Raw genomic sequence first — 11,983 nt, forward strand, 5'->3', positions numbered from 1 at the left:
AGATATGTGTGCATCTGTACGTGTAAGCATACATACAAATAGAGAAGGAGGCATTTGCAGCTCAGATAAAGGAGGAAACATGAATTATAATGCTAAAAAGATACAGGAGAATGTGTGGCTACAGCATGCTAGTCGTGAGCACCAGGGTCTAATGCGGACTCGGTGCAGGGTTTTCCCGGGGCCATCCCACCCCTCCTGCACCCACGCACACTGGGGGTCCCGCTGCCCGCAGCACAGGAGCCACAGTTTGGGGTCACGGCCATGCTCCTCCCACAGCAGACCCAGGGGTTTCCCCAGTTGCTTCCCAACCAGCCCATTCACTGGCGCTTCAGCAGCAGAAATTTATTCTTCTGTTTTGGGCTTTTCTTTTTCCCTTGAAAATATGAAGTAAAATACAATCTACGAGAGGACTTCCTCGCCCTGGGGAGAAGCACAGGGTGCCTGGCAGTGCTCCCAAGGCTACAGTCCTGTGGCACGGGGATGGCAGTGGACGCAGCGCTGGGGTGTAAGTTACTGATGTGACCTCTATGAGAGATTTGGGGCAGTGACACTGAGCACAACATTGGCCCAGGTGTTGATACCTCTCACACCTGAGAAAAAGTCCCCGCAGCATCATGACCGCAAATCCCAGAAGCACCTGAGCCCTGCGTCCGGCTGCACGCTCAGGTTGGCTGGTTCTGCACAGGGCTCCCCCCAAATCCCATGCTTAGCACCATGCTAAACAAGCAATATTACACACTAAAAACAAACAAACAAAAAAACTAAAAAGCTCTTCCACCCACTAACTCCTGCTGTGCAGAAGGTGCCAAATCAGATTACAGTGCACAGTTGCCACATTATCCTGTCTCGACTTCACTAACGCTCATTAAGCTTCTAAAATCCTTTTTATGGTGTTTATAACACCTCCAGAGGAGTTTACTGTGTAAATATTATTCTACCATTAAATCCTGCAACAAGGCAACCGTCAACAAGTGGAATTTGTAATGGGCCTGCCGAGAGGGCTCTGCTTGCAGGCTGCAAAGCCTGTGAAGTGAGGCCAACGAAAGCAGCCAAGAACACAGTACGGAGTGATAAAGCACTTCATTTTGATGCTTTAAATCTCCTACCACTTGGGCCTGCTTAATGTAACAGGCCCACTGAGACATTAGATTTGGGCCTGGAGTCAAATAAGCTACGGGGAGCCACTTACTGAAAGCAGCCTTCCACGTAGCAGGAGCATTAGCAGTTTAACCCAGCTAATCTGGCGCGCAGCCGACGTGGGCTGACGCGCGCCGGCCGAGCGAGGGCGGGATGGGGCACGGCAGTGGGGGCCCCTCTGCCCCCCGGTGGGGCAAAAACCCCATGGCTGGAGCCCGGAGAAGGCGCGGGGCAGGAGGTGATGCGGGGCCAGTGGTGCCGGCCACCTGCAGCCTGGCGCAGGGGCTCCCTGCCCGCCGCCGGCCCCGCTCGCGAACAAAAGAAATGCAAAAAGGAGAAGGTCGCCTGGAAAAAAAAGGAAAGAAAGCAAAAAGCAGAAGGGGGAGCCTCGGCAAGCGGAGGGGAGGGAAGGAGACTCCCTGAAGATCCTGCAGAGTTGGCAAGTGTCAAAATATCAACAGCTGTTCCCAGAGCACAAAATAAACACATTGGAAACGCATGCTCTTTGCGAAACCGCGCCGCGCTCCCCGCGCCAAGCCGAGCGCGCTGCCTCTGTTCCCCTGCCAGGCCCCGCGCCGAGCGGGTTTTGGTGAAAGTGCTCGCAGGCGCGAGCCAGCCCCCAGCTCGATTTTCCAAGTGGCACCCAGCAGGTCCTGAGGCAAGCCAGACAAATCACAGACTTTCTTTTACTTCAGTGGCGGAAAATGAACCCAAAAATAAGCGCTTGGAATTTTAGGGCAACAAATAATTAAAACACTGAACATATTGTCGAAGCTGAACTGAAATATTTTGTTTCGAGTTGTTGTACCCCTTGCCTAGAGCCTTCCCTCCAAACACAAAGGCAAAAACCCAAATCCATCCTTAACTGTTAAATGCCACATTGAAATGAAAAATCTCATTTTGAAAATGGCAATCTGATACGCTTTGAGGTTTTGGAAAAAGGAAAAAAAAGAAAAAGATCATTCCTCCTTTTTCGTGCCAAAGCATTAGTCAAACTCAAGCTCAGGTTTATAAACAGCCCCGGTTCCTCCCCGGCTGGCGGCCGCCCCTCGCCCTGCCCCACGGCCGGCTCAGCACCACTGAGCACCAGCCAGGGCCGGGCAGCATCCCCGGCACAGCACAGCCCGACGCTTGGCAACTTGCGCTTGTGCAGGAGAGAAGATGACCAAGTTTGGAAATGTTGCTAACTAATTTTTACCATGTGTGTTTCCTGGTCCTTTGTCAGTGCCTGTGTCCAAAAACACGGCTTCCCCAGGTTAGAGGGGGCTCCGCTGCTGCAGCAGCCCCAGCCTGAGCATCGCCCGGCGCTCCCGACCTCCTCCGTCCTCCCGCACAGCCCCGCGCCGTGCTTCAGGCAGGCCAAAAGGCATCTACAGGAGCTGGAAGTCCGAGCGCCTCAGCGGACCTGCTGCGTGAATTTCAAGCTTAAAAAAAACTCTTTTGGAATGAGAGCAGAAAAACGATTTTAAATTGTCTGTGAAGGAATATGCTGGAAAGCAGTGCTGCAGCTTAACTAAAACGGTTCGGTTTTGACAAAAGCGCTTGGATTTTATTTCAATTTTGACTTCAAGCAAAATAATCTATCATGTAAAATTAATATAGAAGACAACAGTTACGATGCAAAACACAATGTAATATGATAAATAATGAAAATATTGAAATACAAGCTGTTTCTGAATTAAAAATTGAAATGACTTGATATGAAAATGTCACACAGGATGCCGTAGCGTGCTTGAATGTTTTTCCAGCTTTCCTCCAAAACAAAACTCCACTGCAGCCCGGCCAGCTCCACAAAGCACCGCGGTGCTGGGGCACCCCTCAGCAGCTCCGTGCTGCCGGGGGCCGTGGGGGCTCCTCTTGGCCCCGCAAGGGGCTCTGCGCCCTCCGGCCCCTGCTCCCGCAGTGATGTCAAGCAGCCGTGCAGAACGTGTGAAGGAGCAGCGATTGCCATGGCTACGGAACACAACAGACCGCAGGCCCTCGCTGCGGGCTGCTGGCGGGGGGCCAGGCTGGAGCACAGGCCCGGCCCCCCCCTCCCCGCTGGGCGGGGGTCCCGTCCTGCCCCTTGGCCGCCCAGCCCTCAGCCACCGGCCTGCGCCCTGCGGAGCCCCCGGGGCTCGTCCCTGCCTTCAGATGACGATGACGACACCACGGCTCAGAAGGACTGGGACCGGGCCATCAGGAAAGCAGGAAAAAATATCCCGTGCCCCTCCTAAAAAAACACAGATTGGTAACTCCCCCCTCAAAGCCGCATATTTTAGCAGGGTTGTCATCCACATATTTATCATCTCCGTAATCCCCGAGAAAAGGCCAAATGCTCCTCACAAGCGAGCCCAGCAGCTGCAGGTCGCTGCTGCTTCCTGCCCAGCACAATAGCCCTGGAGAGGGTGAGAGAGAGAAGGGGGGAGCAGAAGTCCAGCCGGGGCAGGAGCCCACCACGAGATGCCGTCGCAGCAGATAACCCTGATCACAACGCACTCCCCACTCATCTGCAATAACAGAACAGTCCTGCACCACGCGTTAGCGCTATGAAGGTTTTATAGCAAGGTACAACATGCGCGAGTGAAGTTAAGCCAGGATTCACCAGACACTGACATCAAACAAGGGGACACCAAGGAGCACTCAAAAGGACCCTTTTCTGAAATGGGGTCCAGAGGAGAAAGCTGGAGGTCTTTACCAGCAACGGATGGTGAGCCCCAGCTGTGCCATAGGTGGCTTTAACACTGCAAAAAGACTGATCCTAATGTCAAAGCCTGCGTTCCTTTTACACTGCTTGGAAATGGTGTCTTTCCACCACGACAAGTCACACCGTGATCTATCCTATGCAATAAACGCCTTATGTGACACTGTAATAACAGTCCAGTTTCAAATGCCCTCCTAACTCATATAAATTGTTTGTTTTCCCCTGATAAACACTGAAGACATGAGTCTTGATAAAGACAGACAATGGCCCCACACCAGCAGCTCCCTCCCCACCAGCCCGTCGGGCAGTGCCCGATGCTGGCTCCGGCAAGCCCACAGGCCACGGGGCCAGTCCAGCCACTCTGCTGCTGACCCCACACAGTATGGGACCTGGCCCCCCTCGGCAGAGCATGGGCAGCACCTCCCACCCTACTGACTGCAGCTGGGTCCCTCAGGGCTGCAGAGCTCCCCTCGTCCAGCTGAGGACAAGGAGCACCAGTGGCTTAGGGGACACCAACCTGGGCTCCCCCAGCGCCAGATAGGGCAGCTCCATGGGTAACAGCCTCCAGCACAGCCCCCATGCTCAGCACAGCCTACACATGGCAAACGTGTCCTTCACTTTGTGCACTGCAGTCATACAGCGCCGTGCAGCAGAGGACATCAGGAGAGGAGACCGGCCGTGCCCATGAAGCTGACCATGTCAGGGGAGTGCAGCCACCTGCAGGACAATTTCCTGAGTGGGGGGTCTTGATTGTGAGGGGGTCAGCTCTCCTCACTTTCATGTGCTGAGCTGCAGAGGCCACAAAATGCGGCCAGAAAGAGGCAGGCACCCCAGGCAGGATGAGGAGCGCCTACGTGCCGGCTGCACCACGCACCCTGGGCGCTGAAGGACGCCTTCGTGCACTTTGTGCAGCGTGCTGCGGAGCTCAAAATGCTCCAACCTGAGCAGTTACGTGTGAGAAAACAACCAGGGTGCTGAGGGCATTATAGCACATACAGAACACTAATTAAAGGGTTTCCATCAAAAGGGAGGCTTGGGTAAGGTTCCCAATTATCCTGACAGGGATACAGATTTTAATGGGCACCAGCACTTCCAACAAAGGTCTGCATGCTGGTCCTGACAAAATCCCATTCAGCAGCTTTTGTGAGGCTGGGAGGGAGCAGGGTTGGGAACGCCGCTGTGCCTCCGGGCAGGGGATGTGGATGTAGCTGGGGTGGCGTTGCCTCCCAAGGAAGGGATCATTGCAAGGCTCCGGAGGCACTGAGGATTTCACCTCCACCCCTTCCCATTGCACCCTGAGTGACCACAATGCTGTCTTTTGAAACTCTGATGCTAACGAAGTCCCTGCCATCACGCTTCTGCTGCAAGGGCTGCAAACACACACTCAGGGGAACCTGTCCTTTGCACAGAGAAGACCGCTGTCTCACTCATGATGCCAGATGTGAGCCTTCCACCAAGGGCACCTGCACCTCCTGAGCCACAGCACCAGCTGATGCCAGCAGCACCCGTGCCATGGCCGCCCGCAGCAGCTCAGCAGCCGCGGTGACTCAGCCGGCAGGAATGTGGGAGTTTGGCACCGCTCGGCACTGAAAGCCTTTTAATTCCAGCCTGGTGATGAATGGGCAAGGCCTGAAATGAAATGTTCGGAGGCTCAATGTACCAGGCCTCCCGCTTGTAATTATTTTTGTACAGAATATGTCAAGTGTCGTGCTTCACAAGAACTCGTTTAGCATGCAAACATTTTGTGATTAAGTGAGGCTTACTTAATTAAGCACTTTGTAATGACTCTTAAACCAAAGAGTAGTGGATTAGTGCGTCCTATTTGTGTCTATCATGTTAAAGGCGCGGTAATAACAGGTTGCTGCAGACAATTAGGGTTAGAATACAGAGTGGATGGAGGGAGAACCAGCAGGCACCCAGAGCCCTGCCACTCGCTCATGCCCTGATTTAAAGCTGCCTCAGTGCAGACAAGGTGAATTTGCTCCCTGCTTCTGCTGCCTCAAACCCCGCGTGGTGCCACCGAGCCCCAGCACTTGGCATCGCTTGGTGTCACGCACCAGGATGGGCCTTAGGGTGCACAGCAAACAGGAGGCCGGGTGGGGTGGACATTGTTCTAGGATATGACCCCCACCCCAGCAAAGACTGGGGGTACACAGTTGCCATGGCAGTAGACAACTGACGATTTGCTTGTGGGCATGCAGGTATGATGGTTTAGAGCCACGTGGATGAAGCAGGGGCCTGGCCCCTTGTGTGCTGGGGCACAGCACCTCCCCAGGGCAGTCAGGGTTGATGGCCTCCTCTGCACCAGGATAAGAGCATAAATGGGTGCAAGTCCCCAGAGACACGGTGTGCAGCCAGGCTGGCTATGATGCCCAGAGCACCACCTGGCTCCAGACTCTGCAGGCAGCAAAAAAATAAAACACTGAACTCACCAACCCAGTCTGCTTTGGCCTGCTGACACCAGGGCTGGTGGCTGCACCGCAGCAGCTGGTGCTCCCAAACGAAGGCAGATGTGTGTTACCTGCGTGTTACCACAGAGATGTGGCTTCTGAGGTTTCTGGCTGCTACCAAGACTGGTGGGGATGCCACCAAACCTGTGTGCTGACCAGCCCTTGTTAGCGATGGTGGGTCATCCTACATCACTGTTCTTAGTAAAACTAAAACAGAAGATCACACTCCTCTGCCTTCAACACATCTATCAGGCTGGATGGTTGCTTGGGACTATCACACGATAACAATAGCCCATGCTCTTGAGCAAGGCGTTGCTTATTATCTCAGCTTCTGACCATAGAAGGTGCAAACCACCTCCTGTGGTCACTTGTGATGTTTCAGAGGCACCACAGGCCAAATTCAGGAACTGTTAAGCTGGAAGATGAAAGGCTGAGCAATTCAGCCCTGAATTGTCAATCCTTGGTTAAATGGTTAACAGTTGTACTTGATCTTTGAGGTCTCTTCCAACCTAGATGATTCTATGATTCTTAACACTGTTCATCATGAGCCTGCGAAGCTCACAAGCTCTGTGGGGCCACACTTCTGTTCCACAGCAACGCTTACTTAGCAAGAACTATTAACTATTGATTCTTGCTATCTGAGAGGCACAAGTACAAAAAAAAACGTTGCAATAAACATGAATCTCCTGGGTGCTCAGAATAAAGGAAAGCAGTGTTGTGATGTCCTGTGCTGGAGAAAGCCCTTTTGTTTTCTGACCAGGAGCATACCAAGCATGCACAGAGCCCGGAGCCATGAGCTGGGGCCTCAGATGCCACCCAACGAGGAGGAGGGAGGCGGCTGGCACTGCAGGTCAGCATGAGCCTTCCTCTGCTCCCCGCTCTGTCCTGGTGCCCCAGGCCACGATTTCTGGGGCAAGGAGAGCAGAAACCTCTCCCTGCCCGGGGAACCTTCCAGAGCCCTGCCTGTGGGGACACATCCAAAACGTGGGGGGACCAGCAGCAGGCACCCGGCACCCCGCAGAACACGGGGAGGGCGGCGCCGAGGGGCTTCCCTTTTCAGTCACTTCATTTCCCAGGCGAACAGCCTCGGGCGGCCCTGCCCGCTGCCACGCGGAGCGGGAGGGAGCCTTTTGTCTCGGCTCGGCCGGCCGAGGACAAAGGCGCTGCTGCGCCCTTCGCCGTGCTCTGGAGGGCGTGCACACACCGAGCTGCGGCCGCCGCCTCCCCGCAGCCCCTGCCCCGCGCCCGCCGCCCCCCAGCACCGCCCGCGGGGCCCGGTCCCCGCTCCCGGGACCCGGCCGAGCCAGCACCCGCGGCGTGTCCGCGCCCCCGCGCTGCGTTTCCGCAGGAATACCGATCAGCGGATCGGGGAGAAGGAGGCCGGGGTGACAGCAGCCGGCGCTGCCGAGAGGCTCCCCTGGCTGCCGAGCATTATTTTCCATGGTAACCAGCCCAACAAGCCCGGGAACAGCAACTTGTTTGGAAAACAAGTCAGCGCTCAGCCTCCTCGCTGCCTCTCCCAGCCTGGTGGGTGGCAGGCACGTTTATCACAGGTGACACCACCCTCCCGTACATCACGTGGAGAGAGGACAAATTATCTCATTACTCCCCAACAACTAATTCATTTAAAGGACTAAACCAAGCAGCACATCAATCCAGCAAGTACAGTGAAGGTGAGAGGCAGAGCTGTAGCTACTCACACATTACATACCAGAAGCCACGTTGGAAGAGCACCAGGCGTGAAGCAAAATGGAGCACGCGGGGACTGCGGGGAGAGAGATGTCCAACACAGCTCCAGTTTGCCACCTCGTGTCCCTCGCATCCCACTGGGGATAACTCAGCAGCCAGCTGTGCTCCTGTGGGTGCAGGGCCAACGGCAGCCCGGGGCTGAATGAAGGCAGGGATGGAGGCAGCGCCTCCTGCAGCCCCTGCCTCGCTTCCACTTCCTGCAGCAAGCAAAGGATGCTGGTGGGGACAGCCGTGGATGGACAGTGCTGTCCTACAGGCATGGGCTGCTCTCGCCTCTGTTTTGGAGCTCGTGTGGTGGTAGGCAAAGTTATTTACAACACAGAGCACTCACAGCTGTCTGCTCCCTCCACATCCCCATCTGCTGAGCGCCCAGCAAGAGGTTTCCAGGATTTACACCGTCAGAGATGAATGCTCACAGATGTGTGCAGGCCAGCTACACACACACAAGGTGCTACACGAGCAGACCTCGGGTCCCACGTGCCTCACATTGGACATTTGAGCGTTTCACCACCCTGATAAAACATGCTTCTCCAGCGGAGGGCAAGTGCAGAGCCCCCGCACCAGGACTCAACCAACAGGCAGTAACTCAGCTCTTGCAGCTGTGCTGGTGCACCCAGCACACAGAGCTCTCTATGGTTGTTCAATAGAGTTATTTTATCAGGTTTTATGGTTTTCCTAATCCAGCTCTTTTGTCTAGAAACACCTTATCACTGCACCCTTCTTCCTGCAAGAGGATGAGTGGCCTAGGGCACCCCAGGTACAATGCCCAAGAACAGGGGCTCACTCACCCCGGGCTGCAGCCTGTTCCCTCATTAGCAGTACTATTAAGCCCAACACTAATTCAGTGGTTTGTGCTTTTCTTTTCAGCTTGAGAACAGGAAAACATAGACAGTACCTATCCTGGAAAAATCTTTCCCTTTGAACAGAGAAAAAAAATTCTGAATTCAACAACAAAAAATGTTTACCTGCATGCACATGGGGTAATGGGGCTCAGAGCCAGTAGGCTTATGCATTAGGGCCAATTCACTTCTTTATCTCAAGAAGCACAAAACTCAAATATTTTCCTTCTGATAAAACAGTGTTATGAGCAAGCAGCACCCGTAGAGCTGAAAGCAGCACATGCAGCAACATTAAGGCTCAGAGGCTTACAACTTTGATACCATTTACCCTCTTGCCCCCAAGCTCCTTACTTTCAAATACTCAGAAGACAACAGGTAATAAATCTGGATGCTTTACACTTTTTCATTTCCTCTTACCTCACATTTAATGAGATTTCTCCCTTAACAAAGGTACTATTGAAGCTGACTCTTAAACAAGCCCAGATAGGGGCTGAAACATTTTGGGGACGGGTAGGGGAAGAGGACTGCAAAAGGCTGGGGGAAGGAAGAAAAGAGGAGCTTAGCAAAGGGTCAGCCTGGCTTTAGTTCAAGCTTTGAGTGAAGGTTTAAAAGCGATTTTCTTTTATTTCAAACATATATCCAGCCTGGAAATCATCCCCCCCCCCAGTTGTTACCTTTAGATGAGCCTGGTCTCAACAAGTCCTGAGCAGCCCAAGCACCAGAGATTCAGTGCTGCAGCAACCAGAGTTCCCCCCCACAGGTGGAATTTATACCGGTGAGAGGGACACCAGCTGAATGCCCTTGCAAACATCAGCAGGGGGATAAACAGTGGGACTAACTCCAGCATAGTTCAGTCATGATTAATTTGGAGTGCGTTCCCCTGAGCAATGCCTCACAAAGGAGGGGCTTTGAACAGCGCAGATGTACAGGGCTACGGGTCTGGCAGTGTGCAGGTAACGCCGTGCACACCTGGGCACTCCTCTTCACCCCTGGAAATGTGTGCGCTCTGCTAATCCTACACTGTGCATCAGGGAGAGATGCTATTTTTGCCTAAACTTAACCACCCTTGAACAAGAAGCAAACCCAGTGGATTTAAAACTACAGGAAGAAAACTCCGGAACTCAAACTGCAGCTCTGAACTTGGGGAAGCCAAAACATTTTGCAAAACCTCCAACTCCACAAGGTTTTCCCAGCCCTAAATACTTTAGATTTTAGTAGCTGTTGAATTTCAGAAGTTCAGTATTGCAACTGAAGGCGATTAACGAGCAAAGGAAAGGAGGAATCAAAGCTCCTGGTCCTGTGAGTGCTCTCAAAGGAGATTTCAGGTGGAAGTGATACTTCCTTAAGTCGGCTGTGATCATGCCGCTTCTGTTAGATACTGTAGTGATGGCTCGGCTCTGCTTGCACTCCCCATTCTCCCTCTCCCTTTTGTTCCTGTTGCCATTTCGTTGGTTTAACTCCTCCTTTTTTGTGTCACATATATAAAAAAAAAAAAAAAAAAAAAAAAAAAAGGATATTTTAATCTGCTTTCCTGTCCTTCAAAGAGAAAGGACCGGCTGTTGTGCTCCGTCCCATCCCCGCTCCTCCACCCACTGCACGCACACTGCGCTGAGTGCACGTGCCACGGGGTGATGCTGAGCACCAGGAGCCAGCATGGAGCCCACGGGTGCCCTCCCTGGTGCACCAAACATACTGATGAGGGAGTGCTGCTCCAAAGGGCTGGGAACGGTGTCCTGCCCTTCCCCGGGAAAGGCAGGAACACATCTCACTGTTAACAAACTGAGCTGGAGAACGCACCCAAACAGGGCAATAAAAAGGGAAGAGCAAAGGACAAATATGATTGCTGGAGGGAAAAGCAAAGCTTCTGGAGGGGAGCCCTGGCTCCAGAGTCCGTCCTTCGCAAGTGCAGTGTGCGCGGTGTCTGACATCTGCTAGTGCTGCGACGCGGAGCTCCAGCCCGCTGGGTCTGGAAAAATGCTGCGCTGTTTTAGTAACTCTAGGCAGTTGGCAGTTTCACTTTAAATTGCAGCGTTAATCAGAAACACATTGTCCATATTGTCAACACTTCGTTTAACCACTTCTATAAATTCAGTATTAGTGTTAAAAAGATTCTGATTTGATGGATGAAATAGTCATCCTCCTGCAAGCCAAACCCAATAAAAGAGAGCTAATAATTCAAGGAAATAAGGCAGAAGATACTTGACAGAGGCACAAACTGGTGAGATTTCCCTTCATTTGTATCCGGTTTTGAAAGAATGGCCAGCGAAGCCAGAAACGTGAGACAGGAGAGCAGCTCCCTGTTGACAGGCTCGGTGGGAGCTCCTGTTCCCTGCCGGTAGGTACAACGGCTGGAGGAGAGCATGGGGCCATACACAGGGCATCGACAGAGATTAAGTGGCATGAATACATCCTGAGTGTGTCTTGCTTTGAAGATGGCACAAGCTGGCCTGGCACATGAGCTTTTCTGGGCCTTTTTGGCTTTCTCTGGCTGGAGCAATACAGGCAGGCAGCACCCATTCACCCCGTGCCATCAGCAGCCCTGTGGAGGGGACACACGGAGCAACGGATCCTGTCCTCGAGGGACAGCCCGAGACCTGTCCTGCTCCTGGCCCTGCCCTTCCCACCGGCTTCCCGAGGATACGGCCCCAGAACAGACCCGTGGGCTTGCTGCAACCTCGGGGCGGTGCGGCTGGGCGAGCGGCCACTGCTCTGCCGCTGTTTCCCTCGCCAGAGCCCTCTGCCACTTGTGCTGCCTCTGACTTGTGTTTTCTGCAGCAGAAGCGGCACTGGGTGCCGGGAGGAGCCGGGAAGCGTCGTGGTGCCATCCCCACTGGGCTGCTCCTGCCTGCGGCCCGCCGATGGCCCTCGCCTCCCTCGGGCCCAGCCGTGGCCCTGAACACATCCCCCTGAGCAGGATTAGCCCACGAAGTGCTGCAATGACCTGAATTTCCTACACCTCCACCCCTTATTAGTGTAGCCTTCTGAAAACAATTTTTTTTTTTCAAATGTGAGCCAGGCTCCAGATTCCAAATCTAATTGCATGAAACGAGAGGTTTTCAGCAGTTCTCATCCTACACAAATAGTTTCCATTTTGATTCCCAATCTTCTTGACAAAGTATTTGAAA

The sequence above is a fragment of the Cygnus atratus genome, chromosome 17, assembly GCF_013377495.2.
Source record: "Cygnus atratus isolate AKBS03 ecotype Queensland, Australia chromosome 17, CAtr_DNAZoo_HiC_assembly, whole genome shotgun sequence".
Taxonomy (NCBI): Eukaryota; Metazoa; Chordata; class Aves; order Anseriformes; family Anatidae; genus Cygnus; species Cygnus atratus.